Source organism: Aedes albopictus, chromosome 1 (assembly GCF_035046485.1).
Source record: "Aedes albopictus strain Foshan chromosome 1, AalbF5, whole genome shotgun sequence".
Classification (NCBI taxonomy): domain Eukaryota; kingdom Metazoa; phylum Arthropoda; class Insecta; order Diptera; family Culicidae; genus Aedes; species Aedes albopictus.
Window position 1 is genome coordinate 277,368,991 of NC_085136.1, and position 23,979 is coordinate 277,392,969.

Here is a 23,979-nt window from a genome sequence, read left to right on the forward strand (position 1 = left end):
GAAATTAGGTGTCTTTGGAAAAGTAGTTTATTGGGTCAAGTATTCACCAATGATGAACTGTTTGTTTGAAAATTCTACCCATAGATGGCGCAACTAATATTTCATGAGATACATCCTGAGCACCTAGAAAGATAATGTCTCTGGCAAAGTTGTTGGGTAGGTCAAGGATTCATAGATGATGTGCCGTTTGATTCACAACTCCACGTATAGGTTACGTTTCTGAGCACGCATTCTTCATATATTTCATGTATTGCAGGATTCTGATCACTCGAAAAGATGGAATCTTCAGAAAGGTTGTTGGGTAGGCCAAGTACTTACAGATGGCACTGGTGAGCATGCAAATTGTATATGCCATATATTTCAGCATACTGACTTCAAAGAAACATGGGGTCTTCGGAAAAGTTGTTCAAGGCAGACTTACGGTTTAATGGTTTATTGGGTTGTACAAAATTTTGAATTTAACATATCACAGGATTCTGGTTATTTAGAAATATGGTGTTTTCGGCAAAGTTGTTAAGAACTTTCGGTTGAATTATCATTTGGTTCAAGTTTCTGTCATTAGGTGGTACCAGTAGTCAAGGATGGGAACACTCGCTTGGAAAGAGTTATACTCACTTGCAGTTTTCTCAACTCAGAAGTGTGCAATCAAGAAACGATGTATGGACGTCTTTTACATTGTGATTTTGTCTAAAACTTTGCCGAATAGAGTAGGGGTCGTAAAAGCATACCGAGAGGGAGCTGCGAAGACATCTCTCCACGAGGTGAATGTAAATTACACTCACCTCGTGGAGAGTCGCTTTCACAGCTCTGTCGCGACCTTGGGATTCGTGTGCGACCCCTACTCAATTCAGCAAAGTTTTAGACGAAATCACAAGGTAAAAGTCGCCCATACATTGTTTCTTGATTGCACGCTTCTGAGCTGAGAAAATAGCAAGTGAATGTAACTCGTTGCAAGTGAGCGTTCCCATCCCTGCCAGTAGCAAATTTGCAAAAACATAGAAAATTTATTAGCTAAAAAACTTTAAACAAGCTGTAGCATCTTACTTAGAGCATCGAAAATTCTCAAATTTTGACTGCAAGTTCCCCAACTAGGTAGCTATAATTGATAGAAATTTGGGCTTTGAATTTGAAGTGTTTCTAGTAAAATATTTCTAATTTCACTACAATTCATCAAACAACTATGTCTTAGGGTTAAGTTAACCAAATTAAATGAAATTTTGAAAATGTATCACTAATACATTAGTTTTAGATTACCATCTGACTCGACTCGAATATGTCTGAAGAGAAAAAAAAGTTACAGCTTGTTGAATACATTTTTAGAAATTATATTCATTTGCAACCTATTGCAAATTTGTAACTAGCTCCACCTAGAGATGGAATGTTAAATGTAAAAAAACGGTAAGCCCTTAACTTACCAAACAGTTTTGCCGAAGAATCCATCTTTCTAAGTAACCAGCGTTGTGAGATATTTAAAAACTATAATTAATAGGCTCTCTAGCACCACATATTAGTGGAATTTTGAACCAAACTGTCTATCAACTGGTAGCCGTTGAATAGCTGCCACACCAACACTCTAAGTAATCAAAATCCTGAGATATATGGGTGAGAAACTGTGTTAGTGTTATGTCTGTTTGTCTCTGAAATCAGATGATGTGCTTAGTTTTTTTTGGGATCCAGTGGTATGCGATTGGTTCATCAAAATATTTGAACAGTCTCCTGTGAACACTCTGTGTGTGCACTGAGTGACAGCATTTTTTTATTATTAATTGTGCGTTTTCCTCTTTTTCTCTTTTGAAAGGCGAATGAAACTGCGTGGTTCAGTGAAAGACGAGCGTAAATGGGCGCAGTTTCTGCGCGGTATGCCATCCCTGCAAAATAGTCAGTATCTTGTGCTATATGAGATATACAAATTGCATGCTCACTGACGCAACCCAAGAGAAAAATTCAGCGTAAAACGACTAATCATTTATAAGTTTTTGCAACTTATTTGCAGAATCTTCAATTTGTCTAAATAATATGTATCCTGAAGTAAAAATGATTCAAAAGTTGTATGCTCATTAGCGTCATAAAGGGTGGTAGGGTCAAAATTTGGCTACACATTTTTTTTCATAACGTCAGACTGCGTGCACTAAAACAGCTGATTTTTGGACCAGTAATGGTACATTATGTGTAGCTTTTTCCATAAAATTTTCATCAAGTTCCATTAAGTATTGGTTGATATATACAGGGGATGGCCAAAATGTTTGGGGTAGGCAACTTTTTTTTCTCTCACAAAAAAGTTCAACAAGCAATGACTTTTCATAGAGCGCATCAAAAAATCTCAAATTTTGACTGTTTGTCAAACTATTATGAGTGCATCATTGGTACAAATTTGGGCTCGATTGATTCATATTTCGCAAAGTTAGAACCGTTCGCGTAAAACATCATTTTTCAGACAACTCATTTTTGAGGTGTCATATCTCGGAAACCAGTGAACCGAATTGAATGAAATTTTGAACGTACACTAACAACATGTAAATGCTTTACAAACTATTAAAACAAAGGTACTTTTTAAACGTTGAAAAAAGTTATCACGGATTGACACTTTTTCGATTTTTCTCGAAAAAATTGAATTTTTTTACATCTTTGTCAATAAGATTTAGTGTTGATATCCAAAGATTTTCCACTTCTGTTCTCAAGTTATCTCTAGTCAGTTTTATTAGAGCCTATTTAGATTGAAGGAAGAATACATTTAGTAATTTTTGTGTGGTATTGTAAATTTGACTTATTTTCCTCTATATGGGTAAAAATTTCAATCCGGTATAACTTAATTCGCCGTGAGAAAATATAACATTTTATAACGTCGTATTAAGTATCAATATATTGTTGATAATCGTTAAAAAATTCATTCAATTCGGTTCACTGGTTTCCGAGATATGACAGTTCAAAAATGAGTTGTCTAAATAATAGTGTTTTAGCCGAACGGTTCTAACTTCGCGAAAAATTAACCAATCGAGCCCAAATTTGTACCAATGATGCACATATAATAGATTGACAAACAGTCAAAATTTGAGATTTTTTGATGCACTCTATTAAAAGTTACAGCATGTTGATTTTTTTATGGAAGAAAAAAAGTTGCCTATCCCAAACATTTTGGCCATCCCCTGTAGATATAACCAACGACCTGCCTTTTAGAATTTTGTACAAAGGCGCTCCATAGTAAATCTTTGACAATTTAAGATCAGTAGAGCACAGTTTTGGTTATAAAACTACTAATACTGCTCCGATTCATATGAAAATTTTACAATATAATACTATTATACAAATATGATCTAAGTAAAATTTTGAGCCATTATGTATGAACACTTCCAAAGTTGTGGCAGTTTGAATATGAAAAAAACTGACAGGGTGCCACTTAAACAAATCTAACTTTGAAACGGCAAAATCAAACTGAATGAAATATTTACACAAAATTTGGACATGCATTCTTTATACATATACAGAAAAAAATCATTGATTTCGGTTCAGTATTTCTGGCTCTATAAATAAAACAGTAAAAGTGTGTTCTTATTTTTGAAGCCTCTTTGTACAAAATTTTAAAATTGCAGCTCTCAGGATTCAACAATGTCTCCGCAAAAACTGAACCGATTTTGATGAAAATTTTATGGCATCAGCTACATATAATGCACCCTTACTGGTCCAAAAATCAGCTATTTTGGTGTACGCAGTCCAAAGTTATGAAAAAAAAATGTTTGATCAAATTTTGACCGTACCACCCTTTATAGTGACAGAGGTTCGAATCAAACGGTCGGCTATCTGTAAATTCTTGACCAAACATCTTTGCTGAAAATAGTAGCGACGGTAAGAGAGTTATTAGGATCCTGGGATATTTGAAACATAAAATTTGCACACTCAGTAGCACCACGACCTATGTGTGGATTTTTGAATCAAATTTTGCATCATTTGTAAGTTCTTGGCCTATGAAACAACTTTGGCGAACTCACCATTTTTCTATGTGATCAGGATCCTGAGATATATGAGATGTAAAATTTATATGCTCACTAGCGCCACCTATGTGTGAAGTTTCAAATCAAACAGCCCATCATCTGGAAGTACTTTACCAACACAACAACTTTCTTGAAGGCGTCATCTTTCTAAGTGATAAGGATCCAATGATATATGAGATACAAAATTTACATGCTCACTAGCACCACCTGGTGGTAGAATTTCACCAAACCAATCGGTTCATCATCTGTAAGCGCTCGACTTACTGAGCAACTTTCCCGAAGACGTGACGCTTCTACAAGCTCTAGATCTTCCGATATAGACAATATATTACTTTGGGAATTTTCGACTGGAACTGGATGTTATTGCGTCATAGTCATCATCAAACATTTGAAAGCAGTTTTTTCGTTCAAAACAAAAGTTCTTGCTATGAAAATATATTCACTGTTCTTCACATGAGGAATATAATGCAGTGAACATATTTTCATGATGCTTGTTTTGATTTGCAGCGAGAAAACTGCTTTTTATTTTCCGAAAAATGATGACGAATGCTTGAGCCTTAATGCGAAATAGCGCCATATAGTGGGGAAATGTCGAATTAACCAATTCACCGCCAGATGGCGCTTGACTTACCGAACAAATTTGTCGAGGACATGAATATTCTAAAACAACAGAACCAAAAGATTTAGAGAATTCAATTTGGGGTTAAACCGCCTGTTTTTGGAATACGATGACCATGGGGGCATATGCTGAAGAAGGGTGCTCATTAGGCCTGTCCAGCTTTTCAAAAATGTTCTCTGATTCTCAAGTCCACCCCCATATTTTGATTGGCATCCTAAAAGAAGTAACTGGTCAAAATTTCAGCCAAATCCATTGAAATTAAGAGGTGCATCAAATCAATTTTGTGTTTTTCGACTTCTTTTGAACTTCAAAAAATCATAACTACTCTAAACATGTCAAAACTTAATTCTTTCGCCAGAAACTGAAAGCTATACTTGTCTGCTACAACTTCTCCGAAAAACGTGCGCCAATAAAATTGAAGGAAACATGTGTAATTATCACATTTGTAATCAGAAAAACCTTAAAAAGTTGATTTTTGATAGATTTCGTTCTGGAACACCCTAATATACTTAATAAGTTGGATTTTTCAAAACGGCATCATATTCTCCAATGTTTTTTGGTTATTTGCTTCTTGGACACCAATGCTGTAGGAGTTGAGCAAAAATTACTAAAATTCGTGAAAGTCAAATGTGGCCTAAAAATTAGCTTTTTGGAGGCAATCACGTTGTGGCGCGAAATTGTACTGAACGCAGTAGCTTTGCTTCCTAGTAGTTTGCCTTGGCTACCCCCTACCACGGGTGATAACAAACAAGCGCGATGACAGGTGTTGGCTATCATATCAGTGCTGACGCGATGCCACTTTTTGCGCGCCAAAGCGTGATTGCACCCGAAAAGCTAGTTTTTAGGCCACATTTGGCTTTCACGAATTTTAGTAATTTTTGCTCAACTCCTACAGCATTGGCGCCAAAGAAGCAAATAACCAAAAAACATTGGAGAATATGATGCCGTTTTCAAAAATCCAACTTATTAAGTATATTAGGGTATTCCAGAACAAAATCTATCAAAAAATCAACTTTTTAAGGTTTTTCTGATTACAAATGTGATAATTACACATGTTTCCTTCAATTTTATTGGCACACGTTGTTCGGAGAAGTTGTAGCAAACAAGTATAGCTTTCAATTTCTGCCGGAAGAATTAAGTTTTGACATGTTTTAGTGTAGTTATGATTTTTTGAAGTTCAAAAATAGTCGAAAAACACAAAATTGATTTGATGCACCTCTTAATTTTAATGGATTTGGCTGAAATTTTGACCAGTTACTTCTTTTAGGATGCCAATCAAAATATGGGGGTGGACTTGAGAATCAGAGAACATTTTTGAAAAGCTGGACAGGCCTAAGGTACATATTCTTAAAGGAATTAATCCAGACATTCTTGCAGGGATTGCTCCTTGTATTACATATAGCAAGAGATTCTTCTAGGATTTCTTTCAGCGATTCCTTCAGATAATTCTCCAGTAATTCCTCCAAGTATTCCTCCAGGAATACCCCAGGCGTTTTTCCAGAAGTTTCTCTTTGGATTGTTTCAGGAATTCTTCCTGGGATAACCCCTGGAATTTATGCAGGCATTCCTCCAGAATTTCTTCCAAGAATTTGTCCGGAGTCTCCTCGAGGAATTGCTCCAGAAATTACTAATGGAACTTATTCAGAGATTCCTCGAGGAATTGCACCAGGAATTAATCCAGGAATTCCTTAAAAAACAATTGTCAGCAATTCATCCAGAAGTTTCTCCAAAAAGTCCTCCAGATTTTTTTCCAAAATTTCCTCCAGGAAGTCATCCAGTAATTGTTTCAATAATTCCTCTAGAGATTTCCCCAGGCATTTCTCCAAGATTCTCTTCAGAGATTTCTTCAGGAACTGCTTCAGAGATTCCTCCACGAATTTCTCAGGAGATTTTCCAGGAAAATTTTTCGAAGATTCCTCCAGGAAATGCTCCAGAAATTCCTCCAAGGATTGTTCCAGGAAATCTTCCAGGGATTACTCCACAAATTCCCACAGAAAATTCTCCAGCAATATCTGCAGGATTTTTTTAGGGATTCTTTCGAAGATTTCTCCAGGAATTCCCCCGGAAATTCCTCTAGAAATAGAAATATCCCGTAATTCCTCTAGACAGTAGAGATAGCTCCGGAAATTCAACCAGTAATTCTTTCAAGAATTTCTCTAGAGATTCCTCCAGGAATTCCTTCAGGGATTCCTCCAACAGCTCCCACACACAGATAAAAATAATGAGATTTACACGTCATGTTAACTTCAGTTTAGTCAGGTAAACTTACTATGATGATGCCCAGACAACCAATTTGCATGTATAATGAAGTTTATGTTCATGTTATACGTACATGTATGCGTTAAAGTTACATCGCATAAGATGCAGCAAAAGTGCCTTATGCGTACAAAAGTGGAGGCGCTATACGTGCATTGACTGAAAAATAATAACGCTGTATGACTTGAAGCGGTATCTTATGCGATGCACCGCGTGTACTATTGCGACGCAATTTAGCATCTTATGCGATTTAATAATATTAAAAACAATTCTGTCAGCTCGATATCGAACTAATGACCTCTGGATTGTCGAGCCACACTTCACACACAACACCAAACGCTACTTATGATACAAGCTGATTAATTATCATGATATTCTAACTCACCTCGGTGTTTGTTGGAATGCACTTGGTTCACTTGAGCTGTGCGTGTTTCGCAGGCTAAAAACGATTTCCCGTACAGTTTTCACTGCCTCTCTCTGGATAGCACCCCTCATTGTTGATTATCAAGCCAACTAAACAAATAATGATGACTTTGCAATCATAATTATGGCTGTTCACTTTCTTGTAGTTTTTTGGCACTGCATCCATAGTGCAACAGAAACTCTTTATTTGTTATCACATATCAAATCGCGTAATGCCAACATAAACGCTTCTAGCTTATGCGAGTTTGTATGCACACTTTAACGAGTTTATTTTTACTTTTATGCGATTTCAACCATACACCAATGCGAGGTAAACTGACACAACAAGAAAAGTACCAAGCGAAATCGTATAATCATCGCAGTACGCAATTATGCGAATTCATTAGACACTTTGCGAGTTCGCTCGCACGCTTTTACGAGTAAGTAAAGTTCATCGCAATTAAACATCAGAATATCATCTACTACGATGTACTCCTACCTTATAAAAGTTTATTTGTATTCTTATATGACTTTACCTGATACATCGTAATAAGTTCAAAAAATAACATCATATGCGATGAAATTTGTCAGTCAGCCGTACATATATGCGATAGTGACTTAAAATAGTACTTTATACGATGAACAACGTCGTATCTTATGCGACTCCTGGTTGTCTGGGTGGTTTACATGATATATCATGTAAATTTGTGTTATATGTCATGTAAACACACAGAGTCATGCTGATTTACATGACAAATAATGGAAGTTTACATGACATTTTATGACTTTTACATGATATGTAATGTAAACTTCTGTGATATCCCCCGCTCCAATCATGTGCATCATATGTCACAGAATTTTACACTCTTTTTTCGATCTGTGCAGGATAACCTCAAGGCACTCCATTTTTCTAAGAACTCCTTCAGGAATCCTTCCGGGAACTTCTCTAAGAATTGCTCCTGCATCCTTCAGAAATTATGTCAGCAATTCCTCAAGGTATTTCTCCAGTAAATCCTCTAGGAATTTTTATCAGAGATTCTTCAGGGATTTCTCCAGGGATTTCTCCAGGATTTTCCCAGAAATTCTTCCATGGATTCTTCTAGGAAATTCCCCAAGAACTTCTAAAGGAACTCCTCCAGGATTTTTTCCAGGGATTTCTCCAGGAATTCCTGCTGGGTATCATCCAAGAATTTCTCCAGGAATTCCTACAGGGATTACATCAGAAAATTCCTCCAAAAGTCCCTCCAGGCATTCCTCCAGGATTCTCTCTAGAGAGTTTTCCAGCAATTACTTCAAGGATTCATCCAGGGATCTCTCTAAGTATTCCTACAAGGATTCCTTCTGAAATTTATCTATTATTTCCTCTTGAAATTCTTCAAGAGATTTCTCCAAAAATTTTCCTAGGGATTCCTTCTAGAATTTATCCATGAATTCCTCCATGTATACTTTCAAAAATTCTTCCAGGGATTGTTCCAGGAATTCCTGGAGTAATTTCTTCAGTTTTTCTCAGTTTCCCTTCAAAAATTCATGTTATTTTTGAAATAATGTACGAGTAAATAAGAAATAGGCCCCTCTGACCGAAAAGCTGGCTACGCCCTTGAATAGATTCAAAATTGACTGGGTTATACAAAAAAAAAACGAGCCGTGCAAAAAAAAAAAGAAAAAGAATCGGATGTAGTTGATTTCATTATTTTTCAGGATTTGTTCAATAAATGGCTGTCTATGTGCAGACTAGACTAGACGTTATGTTAAAATAAGAAAGTTTCTGTTTGTTTACAATGAATTTTAACGGTTTTATCTTTGTAAAGAATGTTATAAGTGTGATTTATACCTCTAGTTGTCGGTTTGAAATTTGATGATTTTTAATTTCAATTGATTTCGAAAATGCGCTTCCCTCCTCCACATTCGTGCAGTGTTTTCTATTTGTATCTGTATTTTCTATACTCTCAAGGTGGTCTTGGTCGAATTATTATATAAACATTTGTACTCACTCCAGCGAGACAAATACAACTAGAAGGAGCTCCAAATCGTAATTATATTCACAAAAAGAAAATTGGAACACTTTCCAACTTTCGAAAAAAAAAATATAAACAGGAAAAGTTCTTTGTAAAATACCGAACAGAATTCGCAAAGCAGTTTTGAAAGAACTAATCATTGGCCATGTGTTGTGGGGCGCCAATAAGAATGCTTGCCAAGGGCGCAGTGGAACCACGCTACGACTCTGCAGACTCTGCAGAAGAGTTTCTGATGAGGTAACCCAAGGAGCTCCTTTACGGAATTCTTCAGAATTACCTCTTGATATGTAATCAAAGATCTTACCTAGGATTTCTTAAGGAATTACTTCAGATTTTTTTTTCAAGAGGTTTTTTTTTGTGCTTCTTGCTGGGATTCTTCTGATAAAATTGTTCCAGTAATGCCTGCTGGAATTGATCCAGGAATTCTTGCTGAAATTTATTCGGTAGTTCCTAAAAGGGTTCCTCTAAAAATTCCTCCAGAAACTACTTTCATAATTTTATCAGGGATACAATCAGGGACTCCTTAGGTAACCCCGCTAGAGATTTTTCCAGGAATCTATCTTGTGATTCCTTTGAAAAATCCTGCAAGGGTTCCTCCACGAAAACCTGAACGCATATCTCTTTAGGATTTCCTCCAGAAATTTCTGCTTGGATTCTTCCAGGAATTTCCATCGGAAATTTTTCCAGGAATTCCTCGACATATTCTTCCAGAATTTCTCCGGGAATTTATCTGGACATTGTTCCAAGGATTCTGGCTGGGATTTTTCCAGAAAACCCTCAAGGGATTCCTTTAGTTTATCCACTATGGATTTATCCAGGGGTTTTTCCCTCCACGAGTTTTTCTTGAGATTTCAGCAAAGATTGCTACGGTGGTTCCTTTTTGCTGGTGATATGTAGTATGTAAATTTTTCGGACTCCTGGTAGGATTTTGCACAGATTTATAAAGTTTATGACAAACTGTTGGTAATTATGTGCTGGATTTGTGACTGAAAGTCAAGAGATAATAGTTAATTTAAAATTTAAAATAAAATTTAAAATCCAATGGGTCTTCAGATGGAGATAACAAATAAATGTATTTTTAAATCCGGATATCGGAATAACATGATGAAATCATAAATAGCAGTACGCTATTGTTTTGATCTGTAAATATCACAAATTGCTTTTGCATAGATATTCTAAGAATAATTTCAAGATATTATTATATAATTTTAAATATTCTATTGATGATCAAATTACACGTTTGATCTTTAATTCTTGCTGGAATTAATCCGAAATAAACTAAAGTTTTAGGTCGTGGTTCTCTTTACTCTTTACACATATTTTTTTACTATTATAAATCAAAACATCCGGCTAAACTCATATTCCCACACTTTATTGATCAACTCAATCCCCGATTAAGAAGCGTGAAAAGCAAGAAATTGAAAATAGCGCCACCGACCGCGCACTTACCTGTTGTTGAAACCTTTTCAAACAAATCCCGAAAAACGAGCGACGAACAACGAAAAGGTAAACCAGTGATCCTCGTTTTATTTGTGTGTCGTCTTGTAGGTAGTACTTGAATAATCCAATCGTCGACGATTAATCTTTATTGTCTGGTGTCGGTGGTGATGATGCGGTTCACTATACGTTGCTTGCTGTTGCTTCGAGTACAGAAGGAGGACAATCACTTCAAAAAGCACTGCGGTGGCGGTTTCGTTTGTTCCGAATTTGATCTTCTCGAGATTGTGTGCACACTGTTGGCAGGTATTTGGATACTTTCTTCTGTGATGCGGTGTTTTTTTTATTTTTTTTCGTATTGCAAAACACTTTTTTTTTCTTTTGGTCGAATTCAATGTCGTTTGATTTGCTGTCAATCACGTTCACTATTTGTAGATCTTCGTTTGTTTCTCTTCGTTTCCTATTATGGAACTTGTTTCACATCCGTTTTTTGCTGAAATTTCACGTTTTTGTATTCTTCTCTTTTGACAATATTTTTTTACACTATTTCCCAGAATATTCTTCTATTGATCTTTTGTTCACGTTCAATTTTCTCCAAATTTGTTTGCCACTTTTCAAACTTCTTTACCCAGATCACTTCATTCAACAGAAAAAAAATCCTCACAATCACCACTCTTCTACACTCCGAATGCTTCCTGTCCTTCCCAGGGAGAACCGGTGTACTGTGTACTACTGAACCGCGCAGGAAAGGAAGTTCCGCGTCCGCTAGCTTCGACAGTCGGTAGCGCACTGACTGCGGCGATCGCGTCGGGCAAGTGAAAATGCAAAATCCTTGCTTCTTCGCGTCCACCATATGCGTGCGAGCGCAACGACTTAGCTCCTGATGATCGTATGTACGGAGGAGGACTACATCTATGGACGTACGCACCGTCGACCGCCGCCGCCGCAGGTCGAAAACGTGGAGTGAGTAACGAATGATCGACGATGGAATAAGAGACCGCGCGCGATGACGTTGTGACGATTCAAAAAAGACGGTCTTTGCAACTTGCTCTGAGAAAGTGTGAGAGCATAAGACATGCTCAGAGCATAACGCTTCTCTCTAAGTAGGATTTTCATTCCTATCATATCCATCATATCGGTTGTGGAAAATCCGCCAGAACGGACGATCCGAATAGCCTGTTGATTTTCCCCGGCTTTTTTGGGGTGAAGACTTGAGTCTCTCAGCAGATTGCATTTTGAAACGTAAACAGAGCATGATGGGCCTGCTGATTGGTTCAAGTAAGAGAGTTTGGAATCTCTAGAGCGGAGACGAAGAAATTGAAATCTCTTGTTTCTCGAAGACCGCCACATTTGGACACAGGGTGATTCTTCATGAATCGAATTATCGAATGGGACTCTACTGTAGGCTGTGGCTTATTTTTAAAAAGTTGTTGAAACCTGGAATTCGTAAGCTCTTCTGGATTCAAAAGACATAAATAGAGAAACCTCTGAGTTTGAGTAAAAATATTGAGATTTAGCGGTGATGAAATTGAGATGAATTTTAGAGTAATAAAAAGGTGCTTTCACTTTAAGTATCATATTTTTTTCATTTTTTAAGCGATTTTCAATATTTTTCATGAATCTTTCTCAAGTTGATTTTCAAATAATCTTTTTAAAAATGACTTTCTTCCAAAGTCTCGCAAAATATAAGTTTTTTAAAGATTTTATTTATTTTTTTTTTCTTTTTTTTTCACAAAAAAATAATGCTTGAAAACTTTTGCACCGCTTGACGAATTTCAAATCTTTCAGCCTACTTTTGTACTTCACTAACACTTAGGAACTTTTGGTAGAACTTTTTTACTGAAATCACTAGTTGAAATATAAAAAAATCACTATTATTTCATTTTTTGCATAAAAAAAACAAAAAAAATGAAACTATTAAAGAAAAACTAGAAAAGGGCGAGCAAATTTCTTTTAATTCCACTACTTTGCTTATCATCGGACAGATAATCAGGTACTTGAAGCTGAAAAAGTATGTAAGTCGCAAATAGGACTATCTGTCCGAAGATAAGCAAAGTAGTGGGATTAAAAGAAATTTGCGCTTGTCTAGTTTTTCTTTAAAAGTTTCATTTTTTAGTTTTTCTTTTGCAAAAAATGAAGAAATAGTGAAGTGTTTTCTTATATTTAACTAGTGATTCAAGTACTTTTGTGGATGTTTTTACTGTCGAAATTTGTCCTGAACAAACTATTTGTTAAAGTATTCCTTTTCCGATTTATTTTAACAAGTCTTTTTTGTAACTTAGAATTTTTCTTATGAGCGAGAATCATATTTTCATTTCATTTTATACTGCCCTGAAAAACAAACCTTAAAAGCTAATCACATATTGAAATTTTAGGAAGGATTATGAACATGATGAGAGAAGACGTGTGGATTTTTCTGATTGAATTTTTATATATAAACATGGCATTTTTTACTAAACTCTACAAATAAAAGTAAGCTTGTGGAGGACTGAGAAAAAAACTCAATGAATTTTGCTATCAAAAATAATTATATATGTAAAAATATATATATGTTTAAGGTACATCAACATATGATAGTGATACGCATAAAGATTTCTCTTTATTTAAATTTTTTTTTTATTTTTTCTGTTAAGAAATTTTGAACACAACTGTTCTAACTGCGTGAAATTATGGAGATTCCTCTCCCAATTTATCAAATTTGATTCCAGTTCGTAAAAATACGCTTTGTTAAGATATTCAGGGCAATATTTAGAATCTACTATAATTGGTCTACCAAGAATAAGTTTACCAAACACCGTATCTAACAAAATCCACGAGTGGAGAAAATCGTAGGGGAAGTTCGCTGTTCCCATAGCAACTCATACATTGAGCATTTCAGAAACGTGAAAATTCCGTTTTTTTTTTACAAATCATCCCCAAAGGTGAGTGTTACAAGTAATCCTCAACGAAATTCAGACCCTCATGTGAAAATCTCTTTTTTGCTTACATATTTTACATATATGTGTAGAATCAGCTGTTTATTTATGTTGAAACCATTTTAAAAGGTGCGGTTTATTCACAACATGCTTAGACAACAAAAATATCTACAAAAGCACGCTAAAAGATTTGAAATTGGTCAAGCGGTTCAAAAGCTATCGGGCCCTGAAGTTATTTTTAAGAACAAAAAATGAATAAAATTTAAAAAAAATCATATTTTTGTGATTTTGAAAAAAAGTTTCTTCGAATGTTTCTTTCCGTTGAAAATTGAAAAAGTTATGGCACTCGAAAATTCAGCTTTGAGGTCCTGTAAATCTCAATATTTTTGGCTCACACTCAAAGGTTTCTCTTTTTATGCCATTTGAATCCAAAGAGGCTAACGAATTCCAGGTTCCAACAACTTTTGGATTATAGACGCTGCGGCTTACATAATGTACAGGGGGTGGCCAAAATGTTTGGGATAGGCAACTTTTTTTTCTCTCACAAAAAAGTTCAACATACCGTAACTTATCAAACATTCTCAAATTTTGACAACTTATTTTTAATTGTTATATCTCGGAAACCAGTGAACCGAATTGAATAAAAATTTTAACGTTTATCAACAATACATTGATATTTGATACGACGTTATAATATGTAATATTTTCTCACGACGAATAAACTTCTCCGATTTGACATTTTCACCCATATAGAGGAAAAATTACTAATTGTGTTCTTTCTTTAATCCAAATAGGCTCTAATATATCATAATATAAATATTTTGAGAACAGAAGTAGAAAATCTTTGGATATCAAAACAAACATTTAATGACTTTGATGTTAAAAAAATACATTTTTTCGAGAAAAATCTAAAAAGTATCGATGCATCATAACTTTTTTCAACGTTCGAAAATTACCTATGTTTTAAAGACTTTCCAAGCATCAATATATTGTTAATAAACGTTCAAACTTTCATTCAATTCGGTCCACTGATTTCCGAGACATGACAGTTCAAAAATTAGTTGTCTAAAAATAGTGTTTTGCGAGAACGGTTCTAGCTTCGCGAAAGATTAGCCAATCAAGCTCAAATTTGACAAACAGTCAAAATTTGAGAATTTTTGATACACTCTTTAAGATGTTACAGCTGATTTTTTACGTGAGAGAAAAAAAAATTGCCTATCCTAAACATTTTGGCCATCTCCTGTATATATATTTTTTAATTTTATTCGAAAAATCAAATCTAACAATCAATTACAGTGGCGTTTTGGTTTTAGTCGTTTCAATCACTACTCGCCCTAATCACGATTTTGATTTTGTTTTTATCACAAACAAGTGTTATCAACGTGCATTATCGACGTCAGGACCTATCGTGGCGCCAACATCGACTCCGACCACTATCTGGTGATGGTCAAACTGCGCCCAAAACTCTCCGTCATCAACAATGTACGGTACCGGCGACCGCCACGGTACAACCTAGAGCGACTGAAGCAACCGGGTGTCGCCTCAGCATACGCGCAGAATCTCGAAGCCGCGTTGCCAGACGAGGGCGAGCTCGATGAGGCCCCTCTAGAGGACTGCTGGAGTACAGTGAAAGCAGCCATCAACGACGCAGCCGAGAGCACCATCGGGTACGTGGAACGGAATCGACGGAACGAATGGTTCGACGAAGAGTGCAGAACGGTTTTTGAGGAGAAGAACGCAGCGAGGGTGGTAATGCTGCAGCAAGGGACTCGACAGAACGTGGAACGATACAAACAGAAGCGGAAACAGCAGACCCGCCTCTTTCGGGAGAAAAAGCGCCGCCTGGAAGAAGCGGAGTGTGAAGAAATGGAACTGCTGTGCCGTTCCCAAGAAACACGGAAGATCTATCAGAAGCTCAACGCATTCCGCAACGGCTTCGTGCCGCGAGCCGAAATATGCAGGGATAAAGACGGAGGCCTCTTGACGGACGGACGTGAGGTGATCGAAAGGTGGAAGCAGCACTTCGATCAGCACCTGAACGGCGTGGAGAACGTAGGCACGGGAGCCCACGGCAACGGAAGAAACGACGACGCCAGTGCAGCGGAGGACGGAAATGAACCAACTCCCACGCTGAGGGAAGTTAAGGATGCCATTCACCAGCTCAAAACCAACAAAGCAGCTGGTAAGGATGGTATCGCAGCTGAACTCATCAAGATGGGCCCAGAAAAGTTGGCCACCTGTCTGCATCGGCTCATAGTCAGGATCTGGGAAACCGAACAGCTACCGGAGGAGTGGAAGGAAGGGGTAATCTGCCCCATTCACAAGAAAGGCGACCATTTGGAATGTGAGAACTTCAGGGCGATCACTATTTTGAATGCTGCCTACAAAGTGCTATCCCAGATCATCTTCCGTCGTCTGTCACCTATAACAAATGAGTTCGTGGGAAGTTATCAAGTCGGCTTCATCGACGACCGGTCGACAACGGACCAGATCTTTACCGTACGGCAAATCCTCCAGAAATGCCGTGAATACCAGGTCCCAACGCACCACCTGTTCATCGACTTCAAAGCGGCATACGACAGTATCGACCGCGCAGAGCTATGGGGAATCATGGACGAAAACAGCTTTCCTGGGAAGCTGACTAGACTGATTAAAGCAACGATGGACGGTGTGCAAAACTACGTAAGGGTTTCGGGTGAACTATCCAGTTCATTAGTATCTCGCCGGGGACTGCGACAAGGTGACGGACTCTCAAGTCTACTCTTCAACATCGCTCTGGAAGGTGTGATGCGACGAGCCGGGCTCAACAGCCGGGGAACGATTTTCACAAAATCCGGTCAATTTGTGTGCTTTGCGGACGACATGGACATTATCGCTAGAACATTTGGAACGGTGGCAGAACTGTACACCCGCCTGAAACGCGAAGCAGCAAAGGTCGGACTGGTGGTGAATGCCTCAAAAACAAAGTACATACTGGTAGGCGGAACCGAACACGACCGGATCCGTCTGGGTAGTAATGTTACGATAGACGGGGATACTTTCGAGGTGGTGGAGGAATTCGTCTACCTCGGATCCTTACTGACGGCTGACAACAACGCAGCGGAAGTCGGGCCTACTACGGGCTCCAGAAGAAACTGCGGTCGAAAAAGATTCACCCACGCACCAAATGCACCATGTACAAAACGCTGATAAGACCGGTGATCCTCTACGGGCACGAGACATGGACCATGCTCGAGGAGGACCTGCAAGCACCCGGAGTTTTCGAGCGACGCGTGCTAAGGACGATCTTCGGCGGTGTGCAGGAGAATTGTGTGTGGCGAAGAAGGATGAACCACGAGCTCGCTGCACTTTACGGCGAACCCAGCATCCAGAAGGTGGCCAAAGCCGGAAGGATACGTTGGGCAGGGCATGTTGCAAGAATGCCGGACAACAACCCTGCAGAGCTGGTGTTTGCAACGGATCCGGTTGGCACAAGAAGGCGTGGAGCGCAGAGAGCACGATGGGCGGACCAGGTGGAGCGTGACTTGGCGAGCATTGGGCGCGACCGAGGATGGAGAGCGGCAGCCACAAACCGAGTATTGGGGCGTACTATTGTTGATTATGTCTTATCTTAATGATGTTGAACAAATAAATGTATGTATGTGTAGAATTTTCGTAAGGGATTTTTACGGAATTTTGGAACGCCTGAAGTTATCTTAGAAGATATTCCTTATGAAATCCCAGGAAAAATCCCTGGAAGAATCTCAGCAGTACTCCTAAGGAGCAATCCTGGCAAGAGCTCTTGAAGGAATCCCAGACGGAACCTGTTTAGGAATCTCAGGAGAAACTCCTGGAAGAACCCCAGGGGAACGGCTGAAGGAATCCTAAATAAACCCTCGGAAGAATCTCTTCATAAACCCTCTGGGAATCCCGCAAGAAACTCCTGGAGGAGCCAAATGAACTCAGCACAAATGAACAGCATTCAGTTTACGAAAAGTATATAAATCAAGTTTAGATATTGATTTAAACATAAACACACAAACAAATCATCAGCAGAGCAGAGCAAGTTCTTTCAAAATTTGATTTGGATTTTCGTTCGGAAATTATTATGAAAATTCGCTAAAGAAATTTTATTGTTAAATTTTCTGGAAATGTTTTTGAAATTTCCTACTGAATTTCTTTGGGATTTTTTGACATTGGAAATTATTTAAAGATTTTGCTCTGTAATTTCTTTTCGATTTTTTAGGGTTCCATTAGAAAATTAATTCTTTTTTTTTTCTACATTTTGAATACTTCTTTGAAATTTACTTTGGGATGTCCTTCGGTTTTTTTTTTTGATTTCCTCTTGCACTTTTTGCGGCATTTCCTTTGGAAAGTTATCGGTTATTCGTTTACGATGCCTTCCGCTATTTCTATGCAAGCAGTTTTGGAAATTGCGTTGTGAAAATTTTCGGAAAATTCTTTAGAAACTTCTCTGACCTTGTTTTTTTTTGAGAATCCATTGGTAACTCCTTTGAGATTTCTTCGGCCATACCATTAAAAAAACGAAATGTAATTACATCGGATATTTTTAAGAAGTCCTAAGAAATTCTTCTGGGAATTCATACAGAAAATTTTCCAGGTATTGTGGAATCGGTCTAGAATAGTAATACAAGGTAATACATAATATTACAGGTATTGCTTCAGATATTACTCTGGAGTCCCTTCACAAATTTCTCGAGAAACACTTTTAGAAAACATTCTGTGGGTTATTTTAAAATTCCGCCAAGTTTTTTTTACAAAAAAAAACTCCTCCAGCGTTTCTTTTAGAAATTTCTCAAGAGATTACACAAAAATTTCTTGAGAAAACCTTCCTTACATATCTTCAGTAAATTCTCCATGGACTGCTTCAGAAATCACTTCGGAGATTCTTTTGGAAAGTCTTCCACAGATTCTTTAAGAAAGCCCTGCAGCGAATACTTCCAAATATCTTCCTGTTTTCCTCCAGAAGTATTTCAATTGGTACTCTGTGAAAACCTTAAGTACTTCTGGCATTGCTGCATCCTCTGGAAATTCCATCTGAGTCTTTCAGAAAATATTTTCAGAATTTTCTCAGGAATCACTCCAGGAATATAGGACTTTATAATATCTTCCTGAGGTTCTTTGAGAAATTTCTCCAGTGGTACCTCCATACAAATTTTCATTGATTCGTTAAGAAAATCTTCCAAGGATTCCTTTAGAAAGTTTCCCGAAAATTCTTTCACGAATTTCATCAGGAACTCCTTCAGAATTATTTTGTAGACACACTTTTAAGAATTCAATCTGGGGTTTAAAAAGGAATTTCTTCAAGTATTCCTTCAGGGTTTTCATGAGGAAATCCTCCTTTAATTGCTTTAGAAATTTCACTTGGATTCCTTTAGATATTAATCGAGTGATTATTACAAAAATTTATCTGATAATTCTACAGTTTCGAGGTTACTTTGAAAATTCCTGCAAGAATTCATTTAGAAACTTTCATTATATTAAATTTATAAAAACAGAAGCGAACAGAACGGTGAGTCGAAAAGGAGAGCGTCCAACATAGCTCTGGTCCTCACAAGTTCCTACCTCATGTTTCCACGGGTCAAGCGATGACAAAGACCGCCAGCTAACAGTTGCGTGCTTAGCTGGTAGTGCAGCCTGGGCACTGTTGTCCTTCTGACTTCAGCTAAATTGAGGAGGTACGTCTCGAGCGTCTGTTCACCAAGGAGGTGCGGCTCAAACAGCGTCTGTTCTGGAATCCAGCGGTTGAGTGTGAAATGCTCCTCCACCGGAAGCTATACTCAAGTTGGCAGCCCCATCACGGTGGATAGGGGACCTTAGACCAACAAACTACTGTTTCCGAAACCCAAAAACCGTTACAGAAACCGAAAATGAAAGATTACGAACTGATTCAACGGCAACGACTTCTAGCGCGAAACAACGGACAAGAATTGGAACTTGGAATGTGTTAACTCTAGCCCAGCTGGGTAAACTGGCACAACTAGCCAATGAGGCATATGCCGCATGAAGTTTGAGATCCTAGGACTGAGCGAAGTCTTTTGGCCAAACTTTGGGGAACACAGATTGGCGTCGGTTCAAATTCTGCTATACACTGACCTACGAGGTAACACGCTCGTCGCCACCGTGGAGTTGGTTTCCTGCTCAGCGCTCATGTCCACGAAGCGCTCATGAAGTGGGAATCTATTAATGAGAGTATAAGTGTAGCCAGATTCAGAACACGGGTCCGAAACCATACCATGATCGAATGTTACGCGTCAACCGATGCTGCCGAATTGCAAAATAAAGAGAACTTTTACAGTCAACTGAATGCTGTCGTGGACAAGATTCCGATAGGTGATATCAAGATCCTCATGGGCGACTTCAACACGAAGGATGGTTCCGACAACACGGACTATGAGCACGTCATGGGACGCCATGGTCTCGGAGAAATTAGCGAAAACGGAGACGGAGCCTTCTTGACGTGCGGAATGTAGTGCCGACATTGCGTCCAACCATCATCTCCTAATCGGCGAGATCCGAATGCGCATTGCCAGGAACCAGCGACAGGAAGAGAAAATCGGGTGCCGGTTCAACGCCGGCTGGAAGACGCTGCGGTGAAAAGATCCTTTGTCGAGAAGCTAGAGAACCATGCTGCGGATATTCCAGCAGGTGGAAGCGTAGAAGATTAATAGAGCGCCGTCTATAACGCCTTCATCGCCACCGGCAAGAATAATTTGGGTGAGCTACGCACCCGGAGAAAGCAGTGGATCACAGATGATACCTGGAGGAAGATAGAGAAGCGAAGGAACGCCAAAGCTGCGATAGAGCAAGCAAAAACACGAGGAGCCAAAGCCAAAGTCCGTCACCGCTATTCGGCTCTCGATAAGGAAGTGAAACGCTCATGTAGACGGGACAAAAGAGCGTGGGCGGACTCCCTAGCCGACGATGGCGAGAAAGCCGCAAACACCGGTGACATCATCCGCCTCCTCTACGATGTTTCACGTCGCCTTAGTGGGACTAAGATGAATCACGGTGTGCCAAAAACCGTTATTAACAAATAAAATTGTCCACCCAAGTGGCACCCGGCATTCGAAAGATATACTACTCTAGTATCTCCTCTGAAAATTTGAAAATGTTTCATCGAGGGAAACTAAAGTTTTTGTGATTTGAAAATTTTGACCCATTTCTATAGGATTTTCTTTTATGAGTAAATATGCACGCACGGTGTGCCTGATACCACTATCAACAAATAAAAATGTCACACCCGGCATTCTAAAGATATCACAGCGTAACAAAAATTTACTTTTTGTCTGTCTCAAGAGCAAACTTATGTGTCTCCGAAGGATTGCGGGCCGCTGAATCCGAATCCGGGCTCAGATTTGCTCTAACACGTCACAATTTTGAGCTATACCTCAATTTATAGGGCAAAATATGCGATTTTGGGCTTTTTTGACAGCAAATCATTAAGCAAGGAAATATTTTTTTAAGCAATCAAAAGGTTAATTGGTCAGTTAACATCTAAATTAACGACTCATGCAAAATATTTCGTTTTACCTAATCAAATTTGATAGTTTTAAGCGATTTATGTTAGGTACGATATTTCCCATACAAGTCACCCTCCAAAAGTTGCATGCAAGTTTTCATACTAACATAAAATGCTAAAATCTATGAAATTTGATTAGGTAAAACGAAATATTTTGCATGAGTCGTAAATTTAGATGTTAATTGACCAATTAACCTTTTGATTGCTAAAAAAATATATTTCCTTGCTTAATGGCTTGCTGTCAAAAAAGCCCAAAATCGCATATTTTGCTCTATAAATTGAGGTATAGCTCAAAATTGTGACGTGTTAGAGCAAATCTGAGCCCGGATTCGGATTTAGCGGCCCAAAATCCTTCGGAGACACATAAGTTTGCTCTTAAGACAAAAAAATGTTGCGCTGTGTATACTATTCTAGTATCTCCTCCGAAAATTTGAAAATGTTTTATCGAGAGAAACCAAAGTTTTTACTGTTTGAAGATTTTTCTCTATGGTCATAGAATAAGCTCATATATGGCAATATTGTCATAGAATGTTTCATTGGCTCTTTAAATCAAAAACAAATATTAATAAGTTTCACAAGTACCATTCCATAGATACAACATTCAAACAACTTCTCTGACAATTTGACAACATTTCATCGAAACGATCGTGGTGTTTTAACGTGTTTATAGATAAAGCCCATATCTATCTCCAATGCATATCTCCAATGAAATTGAAATCAAAGCTTAAAATTGTTGTTACTGATGATCATTCAAATGTAAAATTTCTAATTTCACGGAAGACACGTTAGTAACATGACGTATAAAAGCTGGGTAGTAAAACGATTAGCATTTAGGTTTACTTCAAAGCTTCAATATCTTAAACATTATACCAACGATTTACAAAGCTTCCTAGGAATACCAAAAAATTGGGCTGTTAATTCAGTTTAACTTTCTTTTCACCATGAAACATTTTCAAATTCACCGACAAGATACCAACTCACGGCGTGCCACATTTTTATTTGTATTCGAGTAGCAGGTAGAACTATGAAACATTAATTAGATTCTCAAACTACGGTAATTGACATTCCTCTCAACGAAATGTTACCAAATGTGAAGCGGACCTGGTGTGATGGTTAGAACACTTGACTATCACGCCGAGGACCTGGGATTGAATCCCACTCCCGACAAATTCACAAAATGTGAGTTTTTCCTTCGGAAGGGAAGTAAAGTTTGAGTCTCGAGATGAACTAGCCTAGGGCTAAAAATCTCATTAATACAGATAAAAAAATATTGCCAAGTTTTCAGAGAAGTTGCTTGGATATTTATTGTACTTTTGGAATTTGTGAAACTCATGACACCGTTCAACATTAGTTCGCGTTATGGGATGAGAAAAAAAGTAATAGGGGTTTGCGATCCTAGAAACTCTAATGCGTATATCAATTCAGTAACAAATTTTGAAAACGACGTATAATCAATGCTACACCATTGATTATACGTCGTTTTCAAAATGTGTTACTGAATTGAACACCCCAAGTTCTCAATTCAAACTTAGGTCTTGAACTGTGAAGTCCCGTTCCAATATTTTTCGAAAATTCTTTCACTATGATACTTCTAGGGTTCCAAAACCCTGTTCATTTTATTCTCATCTCATAATACGAAGTTTTTTTTTAAATTTTGTTTAGCGATGTTATTATTTGTTTAAGATATGAAGATCACCGTATGACAATATTCCCATATTTGAGCTAATTCTATGAAAATATAGGAAAATCTTGAAACAGTAAAAACTTTGATTTCCCTCGATAAAACATTTTCAAATTTTCGGAGAAGATACTAGAATAGTATATCTTTCGAACACCGGGTGTGAGTTTGGAGTACATTTTTATTTGTTGATAGTGGTATCAGGCACACCGTGCGTGCATATTTACTCATAAAAGAAAATCCTATAGAAATGGGTCAAAATTTTCAAATCATATAAACTTAAGTTTCCCTCGATGAAACATTTTCAAATTTTCAGAGGAGATACTAGAATAGTATATCTTCCGAATGCCGGGTGCTACTTAGGTGGACATTTTATTTGTTAATAACGGTTTTTGGCACACCGTGGAATGCTACGATGCCCGTGTAAGACACGTCTGGACAGTTACTGACCGACCCGGCTGACCAGTTGAAACGCTGGTTCGAGCACTATGGGAACCTTCCTCAAGTGTCGGTCACGCCATCAACACCTCAGCATGATCCGCCAAGGTTTCGACGCATCACCCGTGTCAACATCGAAGCTACTGATATACAGGAGAAAGAAACAGCCATCCGTAGCATGAAATCGAACAGGGCCCCAGGGATCGATCGCATATCAGCTGAGATGCTCAAAGCTGACCCCGTAGCATCCGCACAACTACTGCATCAATTATTCTGCAACATATGGGAAACCGCGACATTTCCGGCCGACTGGATGCAAGGCGTCTTAGTAAAGGTATCCAAAAAGGGTGTCCTGACTGTATGCTATAATTGGCGGGGTATCATGTTACTGTGTATCGTTCTCAAAGTCCTCTGCAAAGTGATCCTTAATCGGATACAGGAGAAGATTGACGTAACTCTCCGACGGCAGGATTCCGTGCCGGACGATCCTGTGTGAACCATATTGTCACGCTGCGTATACTTAGAAAAAATCACCGACTTCGATAATTTTTTACCGAAATCTCAACCGTTAGGTTTTTTACCGGAAAAAATCGGTGACGTTTACCGAACTTCGTTAAAGTTTGACAGATAAACGATAACATTTTACCGAAATTTGGTAATTTTATCAGGATTTCGGTAAAATACCATTACCGAACGCTCAGCAGTTGAGAT

General features: G+C 38.1%; 1 protein-coding gene across 5 annotated transcripts in view; it reads right to left on the minus strand.

Annotated features, from left to right (window-relative positions):
* Positions 1 to 23,979, minus strand: part of LOC109412593 (fibroblast growth factor receptor homolog 1) — a 595,864-nt gene that overhangs the window by 216,136 nt on the left and 355,749 nt on the right. Inside the window, exon 1 of one of the 5 annotated variants that reach the window (XM_029860672.2) lies at positions 10,728 to 11,682. The exons of 3 other annotated variants lie outside the window; for them this stretch is intronic. The gene's annotated coding sequence lies outside the window, so the exon portion shown is untranslated. Of the gene's footprint in view, positions 1 to 10,727; positions 11,683 to 23,979 lie in introns of those variants that run through there. One more of the 5 variants, XM_062846821.1, reaches the window with a different exon arrangement.